The sequence below is a fragment of the Protopterus annectens genome, chromosome 6.part0, assembly GCF_019279795.1.
Source record: "Protopterus annectens isolate FY-2018-M chromosome 6.part0, PAN1.0, whole genome shotgun sequence".
NCBI classification, from domain to species: Eukaryota; Metazoa; Chordata; order Ceratodontiformes; family Protopteridae; genus Protopterus; species Protopterus annectens.
Genome location: NC_056737.1, coordinates 1,854,965,676 through 1,854,977,739, shown reverse-complemented (window position 1 = coordinate 1,854,977,739; position 12,064 = coordinate 1,854,965,676).

Sequence of the window (12,064 nt, the reverse complement as noted above, 5' to 3'; positions counted from 1 at the left end):
AGGGACTGCCAACCATGGCAACTGCACTAAAAACTATACTTTGGTATTAGCAGTGTGCTAAAACAACTAGATGAGGAACTAAATGATTTAAAACTAATCAACTTCAACACAGCAAGCCTCACATGTGGTTTTGTGTTTAATGAGGCCTTCTTTTCTTGAATCAGAGATTTTTAACTTGAAATAGGACAATGCCTGTTTGCTAAAACTATAAGCTTACTTCAGAACTAGATCAGTTAGAAAAAAGATCTCTCTCCTCAGATGCATTCAAAAAGGTATAAGCTGAGATATTTTGGGATTCCAGCATTTATAGGTAATTTTCAGCTCCCTATGGTTTCTATTACTAACTTTAGGACTCAATTAGCAGAGAAGATTCAAGACTAGACTATGAACACTATCAAGGGAGATATGGCACATTGTTTGGGGTCCTAGCGTGGGCACAAATAAAACTATTAATGCAAAATTTGCCATTACTTCAGAGAAGAAAAACTTTTTGTCAGTGGCTTTAAGGCCTGAATTAAATGAATTACATCCAGAAAATATTACAGAATAACTGGAATATTCTTAAAGGGAATTTTGAACTAAGTCAGAAAATAGGTGAACAACCAAGCTTTTATGTTAAAAAAAGGCTAGGTCTATTAATCAGTTTCTAGAGATAGATTATACATGTGTTAGTTTTATTAATACTGATAAAAATCTAGGAATGTTTAAATGTGGGTTTTGCACTAGCTCCAGTTACATTTGGGAAGGTTCTTCCATTATGCTGCACATATTGATAGAAGTATTAAAGTAGGAGGACACTTTGATTGTAACAGCACAGGCATAGCGTATATTGCTATATGCTCCTGTTGTTACTCCTCTTGTATAGGAATAACAACAAGGAAGTTAAGTGCTAGAATAAAGGAACACGTATAGTCTATAAAGAAAAGATGCATGAATAATACATTATTTAATCATTCCACTGTATGTAAGTCTTTTAAAAAGTTTTATTTTTCTGCCCTAGAGTTAGTTCCTAAAGATTTGAGGGGAAGTAACTACAAGAACTAAATTATTAAAAGAGAAACTTTCTGGCAAGTTAAGATGCAAGTATACAAATATCCTGGTATTAATGAAAGCATCTATATAAAGTGTTTTTAGAAAAGCATATTTGTTAATACTGGCTGGTTTACATACAAAATCGCCGTTAATCAAATGTGTTTTACAGACTGAATTGAAACTGTTAGTTGACTGGGCAAGTATTTAAGTGCTAATTTTTACCCACATATTTAAATGTGTTTTTTACTGTGGCTTGTAATCTGATGAAATCTTTGGATGAAACCATTAAATCTCTGTGAATTAATACAAATTATTTTAATCTTGATGTCTGTGCTGCCTTCCAGTGCATGCTTTTCTTATTAGTTTGTCTCTATATTCTGCGGAGTGTTTTTGGTGTTTTAGTCATGTAAACCTGTTTGCCTAGGGGCAAACTTGGACTGCAGAATTGTGCAGAATGCTACAATGATTACCAGGGTAATTAATAAAGCAATGTATATAGTTCCAACACATTGTATGACAGTGTATACAGTACAAAGTATTGTGGAAACCTGTGTCAGGCATACTAAATGAAAGTTGTGTAAATGATCAGTAAGGGTACATATACTGAATTATAAAGAGTCAGGGGAAGTGTCTATATTGAAAAGAGACACACACATGAATTGTGGGAATGAACACGGGGAAGAGAACAGGTGAAACATGGTAAGGTACAACAGATGAGGGCATGTCAATGAAGACAGTTGTAGCATGAACAGTAATCTTATATTGATATGATACAGTATGGACTGTACAGTTATATATTATATGACTGTCACACAAGTTGACATATCAATGCAGTGGATACTTTGTGATATAAGCATCCTGACATGAACAATGGGCAGGACATATATCAGGAATGGTATATACAATAGCAATTATGTGCATACTGTAAAGCTGTGCAAAATAAGTTGCCTGAATTTGAATGTAATGTCAGCACAGGTCTCAACCAAGTGGGACACATAGCAACAGGTCCATGGACAACAGTAGACAGAAGCATGAAAGCATGTACAATCTGGGTCAAAATCAGAATAATATCACCAGTAATCCCATGTCTCCCATATAATATATGAGATTGTGAGTGATCATAGATGGTTATGCAAGAACACACTTGTACAGCTATTATGATTCAACAGCAATCTCTGAGGGGAATCAAGCACACCTCACTCAAAATGTAGTATCTGTCAGAGGTGTTCGAAGGGACACTTTTACACCTATATTAGAAATAACACGCAATCCTGGCTAGTTGACAGGTGTGCATACCACTTCGTCTACTCATAGGTGTGTGTTGTCCATATTGTAATTATCTTGTGTATTGCATTCAAAATGGAACTAATCCCCCCATGAGTTTCCTTCATCTACTGTGTCCCCATGGCTGTGCCAACAATCTTTTGTGTGTGTTGATACTGTATGCATTATACCAATACCACACATGGATTCAATGATTGCCCACAATTTGCAGTCCTCCACAAAGCTGGTTGGAGAAAGGATGTTTAAGTCAGTTTTGATGTCTGACACTTAAATAGTGAACTGGAAAGGGCCCACCACAGAACTCTGAGGTATAGACCTGGTCCCTGGACACAAGTAGAGATGAGTTCACACACTGCAACATATTTCTCTGTCATGTATGTGTTCCATTTGTCTACACACTTGGTGATGTAGGTGTTTGTAATCACTTGTGACAGTTTCTTTGTTGATTTGTGTCAAATGCCTTGACCAGGTCAAATTACACAGGATAATAGTGCTGTCATCATGCATGCTCTTGTTAACCCTCTTGAAGATAGTGAACAGCTGTAACAAACATGATGTAGCCTGAACAAATCAAATATGGATTTTATACACAGTTGGGATATTACCTGTGTCCTTTTAGAGAAGATCCATCATGACTCCTTGGCCTACCACATATATGAGGAGAGTCAGGATGGGTCTATTGCTCCATGCATCAGAAGATGGTCCTCCTGACTCAGAAGGATGTATGTTGCTGTACACCATTCTATGGGAACATAGGCTATCTAGAGGGTGTGTTGCTATATGAATCCAACTGTATCTGGTAGGTCAGGTATTAAGTCATGCTATAAGCAAACTGTGATGATGTCAGGGTCCATTTTTTCTGTTTTATTAGCTGTAGAGAGTGCACAGATGTGCTGCCCTGCTGAGAATAAAAAACAAGTATTATATGCATGTATATTTTGGCTGATGGTCAGTGGTAATAGGGTGGCAACATGTGAGACAAACTGTCAGCTAACAGATAGTCTATGTCCTTTGGATGGGTATGTCTGCCGACATCCACACACAGACCTGTGCTTAGTTGTGTATTCCACTTAACATTTCAGATGTATTGGAATAAATGATTTGTGACAAGACCTTCATACAGCCTTGGTCATTCATCACATTCCACACACAGTTGCTATGCGTGCAGTCATCCAACTGTAACTGTGTCATGTACTTGAATCACTTGCACAACATATGCCTATATGTGTTTCGCAGGAAAGATGTGTTAGAGCCTCCTGATGTCATATCAGGATACATTATAAGTCGGTTGCTTGTGGGTCATGCAGAGCATTTCTTTAAACAAATGCTAATAGTCACATGATGGTAATACTGACCACCTCAATAATCCTTGTGTGTAGTAACACAACTGCACATACAATGAATATCACAAGGTTGCAGTTGCATCAAAACATTTTTTATATTGGTTGTCTATATCACAGCACAACAACCATGTGTATGAGACAAGACTTATGTGGTCATGTAATCAATATGATTTGATATTGATGTCAGTCATAGAATATTTAATGATGGTATGTAGACACATTCACACCAGTGCCATACTGTGTAGAAGATTGATCTGCTTTGGTACAAAAACACATGTCCTAATATGACAACAGTATACATAATAGTGTATCATGCCATGTAAACAGTTCTCAGGAGGCATATTACAACAGTGTGATAGAAGGAACATGTACTGCAATGGTATCAATGGCCATAAATACATTAGCTCTGATCACAGATTGTATGTCTCGTTTGTAGCCATACTGTACATCCACACCTAAATATAGTATGTCAGTGGCAGCAAAATTACCATGTCAACCATTCTTAGGGCCATAGGACATTAGTAGGCTAATGGACATCACATGAAATCCTAGCCATTATTATACCCTGTAAAAAAATCACAATATCAATATTATGGAGGATAGTAGTCCTATTGTGAGTATGTGTATACTTGTTTGATTGAATTACATCTTGCAACTGTCCAGATGGTACATGTGCACCACACCATGACAGAATTAGCAATCACACATGCAGTAGTCTTGAGATGGCTTGCAGAGGCTTATGGAATAACTTTGCTTCATGATGCATGTATGCATATTTGACATGAGAACATGCTCTACTCCTCTGCAGGAAAAAGTGTCATGTAGCCAGTGGAAAAATGAGGATGGTGTGGATGCATGGGGCTACATGAAAGGTTTTTCAAGTAGTAGTGCAATGAAGAATGATTCCAGTGATCATACAATGGCCATAACATACCACCAACCACATACACACGCACACACATACACACACACACACACACACACACACACACACACACACACACACACACACACACACACACACACACACACACACACACACACACACACACACACACACCAGTAGACTGGACCTGATATGAGCATTACATCTATGTAGTTTTAGAATATGAATGCCATGCAATGCCACAGTAACAACACCACATATGTCTGACAGTAACATTGTACTGTCATGCTGCACTTTCTGGAGTATGATAGCATCATTGTATGCTGAGGAGAACATGCTGGAAGAAGTGCAGGACATGGATATGGAGTCACATCCCTGTGTAAAATTGTCTCAAAACTGATAGGTATAAGTACAGACATGCAAGTAACCTGCTGTCAGATCAGAACCCCGGTATGTGTAGGTAATGTAGTTTACTAACACAGTAGTTAATGGTACTGCCACAGCACAGGTTTGTCATGAATACTGTCAAAGTGCATGTTATACAGGATTACATCATCACTGTATGCTACAATGAGATGTTCAGAGTAGTGTTTGACATAGCAGTGGACTCACACATATCATTCTAAAATTGTCAACGTAGTGAGTGTTACACACAAAGATTACTGTAGAGAGAATAGATCATCTATGTACTTATTTACATAACATATTACTTAACACTTGCACCATGGCACAAGTCTGGCTTTTATATTGTCCAACAACACTTTATAGCAGATGACATAAGTAGTGTCGGGTGAGAAGCAGATGGTAATACTAGTGTTCCACATGCTGGTGTAAAATGGTCTCTTGAATGTCAACAAGCTATGAAAACACACACACACACATACATACATACAAGTTGACCACAGTGGGAGCAGAACCCCTGCCTACCTAAATACACCAACTAGAGAACTCAGTATTTAACGCAAGTGCCACAGCACATGTCTGGCTTTTATAGTGTCCAAAAACACTTTATAGCTGATGACATCAGCAGTGTCTAGTGAGAAGAATATGGTAATAGCACTGTTTGATATGCTGGTGCAAAATGCTCTCTTGAATGTCACCCAAGTGAAAACAAACATAACAACTGACCATAGTGAGAAGAGAACACCTACCTACCTATTTGCAAAGCACAGAACAAGTCTGACTCTGCAATGCTGCAGGACAATTCATAGTGGATGACATCACTATTGAATGTTTGAGAGTAGATGCTGTGAGGCCTGCATTAATTGGATGTGTAGGCCGGTAAAACTGTCAAAATATTGGCATTACATGGGATTGTACTGAAGAACGAAGGATGCACAGTTACACTCTTCTGACTAGACAGACATACACACACCATTTGACTACAGTGAGATTAGAACCCCTGCTTAGCTAAGTACATTGACTATAGAACTCAGTACTTAATGCAACACATCACAAGTCTGAATTTAGCAATGCTGCAGGACAATTTATAGTGGATGCCATCAGCATTGGATGTTTAAGAGAAAATGTTGAGAGGCCTGAATGAAATGGCTGTGCAGGATTGTACTGACGACTGCAAGATACATAATTATGCTCTATTGACTAGACAGACACACACACACGCACACACACGCACACACACACACACACACACACACACACACACACACACACACACACACACACACACCAGCTGACTGCAGTGCGATAAGAACCCCTAAGTACACTTACTACAAAATTCAGTATTTAGTGCAAGTACCACTGCACAAGTCTGATTTATATAGCACTGCAGGACAAATTATAGTGGATGACATCAGTACTGAATGTTTAAGAGAAGATGTTGAGAGGCCTGAATGAAATGGATATGTAGGCATGTACAACTGTCAAAATATTGGCACTCCATGGGATTGTACTGTTGACTGCAAAATACATAGTTATGCTCTGTTGACTAGACAGATACAGGCAAACATACCCACATCAACTGACTGCAGTGAGATTAGAACTCCTACCTAAGTACACCTACTAGATAATTCAGTATTTAACACAGGTGCCACAGCACAAGTCTGTTTTTTATAATGCTGCAGGACAATTTATAGTGGATGGTATCAGCATTGGGTGTTTAACAGAAGATCTTGGGAGGCCTGAAAGAAATGGATGTGTAGGCATATACAACTGTCAAAATATTGGTACTCTATGGGATTGCACAGATGACTGCAGGACACATAGTCACACCCCTTTGACTAGACAGATATACACACACAAACCAGCTGACTGCAGTGAGATTAGAACCCATACTGAAGTATGCTGACTAAAGAACTCAGTATTTAATACAAGCACCATGGAGAACTCTGACTTTTATAATGCTGCAGGACAGTTTATTGTGGATGACATCAGTACTGGATGACTGACAGAAGATGTTGGGATGCCCATCTGAAATGGGTGCGTAGCCATGTACAACTTTTAAGATATGAAAGAGTTAAATGTTGCCAGATTGATAAGTGTGCAAAGTGTAGCATTTGCTGTTGTGTTTCCAATGTGCAGATATACCTTAAAAGGACAGCTTTGCAAACTATATGCAAAGAGCTGTCCACATTTCTACAAGTATTGGAAAATTTGAATATGCATTTTCAGTATAAATATGTACACGGTATATAAGAAATATTTTTATTTATTTCTGTAGTGTAGTTTTTGTATTTAGGAACAAGTACTAAGATACCAACTTTCAAGTGCATGAGTGCAGATAACACATGGCTTCGGTGTAAATATGTGTTCTTTCCTTAAAAAATTGCCTTCCTTTTCCTTTGTGTTTTACATGTGTTTTCATGGGATGAAGATTAAATAAGCAGTAAATGTAAGTAATATATGCTAATGAGCACTTCTACAGCACAACACCAAGCAGCTAGTTTGTGCAATTAATGGAAACGTGGTTGCGCATCTGACATACACATTTATACTGCCTTCCCCATTCACAGGGTAGTTAAGTGATGAGCAAAGATGAGCATCTGCCTCATTACAAAGCAGTCTACAGTGTGGATAGTACTGAGTGTAAGAAACACACATGTTGCTCAGCTGACTCTGTGGCAGCAGGTGTAAAATCATTGAAAGATTTATTTTTGAGACTGGGTGATAGGTTTAAATCCAGATGTAATTAATAGATTTAAACATGTATTTATAATGCAAAGAATTTTTTTTATGCTACATTCACTGTGTGTTACCCAAGTACAGAGTGTTTAAGCAGCATTGCACAGAGGTAACTGCACCACTAAAGACCCATTCACTATCACTCAGGACTGGTGAGCAATGCCAAACTCCATGCAAACCAAGAGGACAAAATTTAAGGGCTTTGTTTTTTTGTATTTTTGTTTTTTTGTTTTTCACTTATGTGTGAGATGTGTGATTCTATTTTTTGACCAGATTAAATGTGTTAAAATGAGATAGATAGGAAAGTGGTGAACTGGGTGGCAAGCTGGGGGAATAATATAGGGAAAGCAATATAGGAATGTACAGGAGGGAGGTAGGAAATAAAAACATAACTATCCCCTTCTTCAATAGTATAAAATGAAAATATGTACAAAATATTAGCTGAATTTGGACTGTCACCTCAACAAAGGGGAGACAGCAATGCAATCATGTTGTATAGCCAATTGGACCAAAGCAAGTGTATCAAGAAGACATGTACAATGTAGAGAGCTATGCATAGGACAATATTTTCGGGTGGATCAGGTGCCTATTTTTTTTTTTACTTATGCAAGAGAAGAATGTTGGGTAAGGGATGTAGGTATTTCTGGGTCAGGTAAGTAGGGTAGATAAGGAAGTGATGCAAACAGGACAAACAAGACAAGACACAGGAACAGTGAGTGGGGACACCATGATTGGGGTTAGGGACCATTCAAACATGGGGACAGTGACAATCTATTCCTCATCTGTAGAACTGTCATCACTATCCCCTTACTCCACTGGCTATTGGAGTGCTTGACATCTTCTCCTATGGACCATAAAAGAGAGCATCCTTTCCATTCAGCATAGGCATGCACCAATAGTGATGTGCATGGCCCTAAACACCAAACCTGGCAACTCCTGGTGGGTGATAAATTCCCACCTCCAACAGTACTACTGGAGGGTACCACAGCACTAGCTGCAGGGGTAGTGTTACCTGATGTGGAGTGTCCAGGAAGTGCAGGAGGGCAGTGGAGGCAGTACAGCCAGGTTGGGTCCCAGATGTGCTGGGTGTTGTTACAGGAGCTGATGGACCAGGGGCAGGCTGAGCCATGGGTGTTGGCCTTCCTCCCTGTGCTGTAAAGCATTTTGTGATTTGTCAGAGATTGATGACATGGAACCATTTTGCTGACACATAGAAAAATTAAAAAAGAGAGAGAGAGAAGGTTTGGGGTAAGAGAAAAAAAAAGATAATTAGTAGTATCATATGTGTCATACAATGCATTATCACAATAATAACATATTTATCTCTACTTTTACATTTAAGTATACTTTTTAACAACTACAAATTCTAAGTAATGATCGCTCAAAGTAATCCTTGCAATGTTCATATATTGCACATATGCTTGGTTAAATTATACAGATTAATTTACCAGCGGAGCATTTATGCCACTTCTGTTGAAATTAAATTATGTAATGTTTTTAAAGGATGTTACTATATATTTGTTACTTGTGGTATATGAACCCACAATGTCTGACTACAGTATTAGACTTGACTCTTACAGCTGGCTTATGATACAGACTGAAGCATGCATGCTTGCTTTTGGAGTTAGGATATGCATGCTTAATTTTTTACTACTGTATAGAACAGCAAAACTGTAGCTAAAATAATAATGTTGTACTGCATACATACCCCTTGCTTCCCTCTGTCTCTCTAGTTGCTCAGCATGGGCTTCCCTGCTCAGCAGGATGCCCTGATTAGCTGTAGAAGGAAAATGATTGAAAAAGAGAAGAGCATTATGCATACCTGTCTTGACTATATGCACTTTCTATCTAATATAAATGACACAACTGTGTGATATCAGCTGTGCTAAACTCATCTGCTTGAGCCTTTTGAGTTAATTATAGTGATATAGGTTCATAGGTTAGTACTAGGCTAACTGCCCTTGCAAGCCATTTTAAGCCTAGCCAATTATCTCCTGTGAGATTCAATCCCTGTACCTTGTGTTTGGAAGGCAAACACCTTAACCATTAGGCCACCCCCCCAACCTCAATATCTACACTATTCTCCAGTGTGTGGAATGCTAGTCACACTGGAGACAACTTTGCCCAGACTACTTGATGCCCAAGACTTGTAGTGTGCACTGGTATAGACCCATTGCAGCACCCTTCAGCTGTGGCACTTTACACAGAGTCCAATAAAGATTCTAGACTCCTTGATACCCCATATCTGAGCCCTGTATTGTGCACCTTCCCTTCTTGCTCTAGACATGACTGATCAGGGCAAATATCAACAGTTAATAGTGCTCTCCCGCCAATTCATGTTATCACATTTACTAGAGTGCAAACTCAAAAAGCAATGCCAAACATGTTTGCACAATGGTAAGCAGAGAGCAACAGTACCAAACAGAGAGGAAAGCAATTTATGAACTAAGAAGGGTAATGTGACCATTGGCATTAGTTTTTGGTTTGGATGCTGCTGTACCTGTTACTTGATTTAATTTTGCAGGCATGTATTGGGGGTACAAATTATATGACCTGACAAATTTTTGGTAAGACTTTCCACACATATATATCTATCTACACACACACACACACACACACACATATATATATATATATATATATATATATAACACACACACACACACACACACACACACACACACACACACACACACACACACACACACACACACACACACACACACACACACACATACACACACACACAAAAAAAAAACAGACTGATGTTCTGATAATCTGACAAGATCATGGTTTATGCAATCATGTGTGTATGAGTATCATTGAGGTCTGAAGGCCATCCAAGGCCAGAGAAGGCAATTATAATTATAGAAAGATAACATTCAGTATATCCTCTGTTACACAGATAATTCATATGAGCTATACATACTTATTGTTATTCATCATTATCTTTCATTTTTTTTTTATTTTGTGGATAAGCATTAATAAATTTAGGAGTCTGCCAGATTAGAACCTAGGCTCACCTATATTGTAGCCCTTAACTTAAACCCACATGAACAGTTAAGAAAGAGTTGTATATTTTCATATTCACTATTAAATGTGTGTGTTAAACACTGCACAATGCTGCTTAGTGTGTTTGCACACACACACACACACACACACACACATATATATATATATATATATATATATATATATATATATATATATATATATATATATATATATATATATATATATATATATATATCAAATAAACAACAAAAAAATGTTAATACACATGAAAGATTTTTACACACATAGGGATTTGAGCTGTCATACCAAAGAATCTAAAAAACACAGTAAGAGTGTCTTATTCCTCTTTGCCACAGAAAAAGCTTTCCAGTAGGAATGCAAATCATTGTGCATACAAGCAAGTCCCATTTCATCCACAGTATTAACAAGATTTATAACAGTTGTACACTCTCAGTTGTTTGTACACATGTGAATTTCAGATGTAATGCAATGAGTGATCACACAACCAATTATGACTATTGATTGCAGCAGTGCAGCTCTTTCTTATCTTTGGATTGTTTTCATTCTTCTCTTATCTGAGCAGTAATCTGACACATGCAGTCTGTATGGCATTTTGTATCCATCCATCGGGTATATATTAGATAACCGAAAGCGCTAGTCAGCGAATGTTCATGTGAGCGAAAACGCCGGAAATCGAACTTCGTATTGTGGGGGGATGCACCCCCCCACACCCCACGCTAACTATATATTCCAACTCCGAGGTCACACTACAGTGACAGAAGAGCAAATATCCCACTCCTCACTGTACCCCGACCCTACAAACACACTTTCAATTTCTGGCATTTTTGCTCATGTGAGCATTCGCTGACTAGCATTTTCGGTTATCTGATATAGACCCCCCCCATCCATCCATCCATCCATCCATCCATCCATCCATCCATTCTCAACCTCTTTTTCCCATTTTTGCACAGAGGGTCAGGGTGGCACTTCAACAGTGACAATCTTCTAGAGCCAGCTTTTATACCATTGTCCTTAAAGTGTATGAGAATAATTAAATGACAATAAAAAGTCAATAATATACATTTTTCAATAAAGGCAGGGTTGTTTGGATATTACTGAACAGAAAGTGAGAAATGCATGCTGCTTACTTATACTTAAAATCTTGATACAATTACTTCTACATTTTGTAAGTGTAACCTGGCTGATACACCCCCTCAAGGTAATGGAGTCTGAATTGCTTTTCCTTCCCCCTGCCAGTAATCATTCACAGTTGCAATCCATTAGCAACAGACACTGAGGGAGTACCTGCACTATGTTTACTCTTGCTACACAAAGCCAATGAGTCCACACCTCATTTGCATTC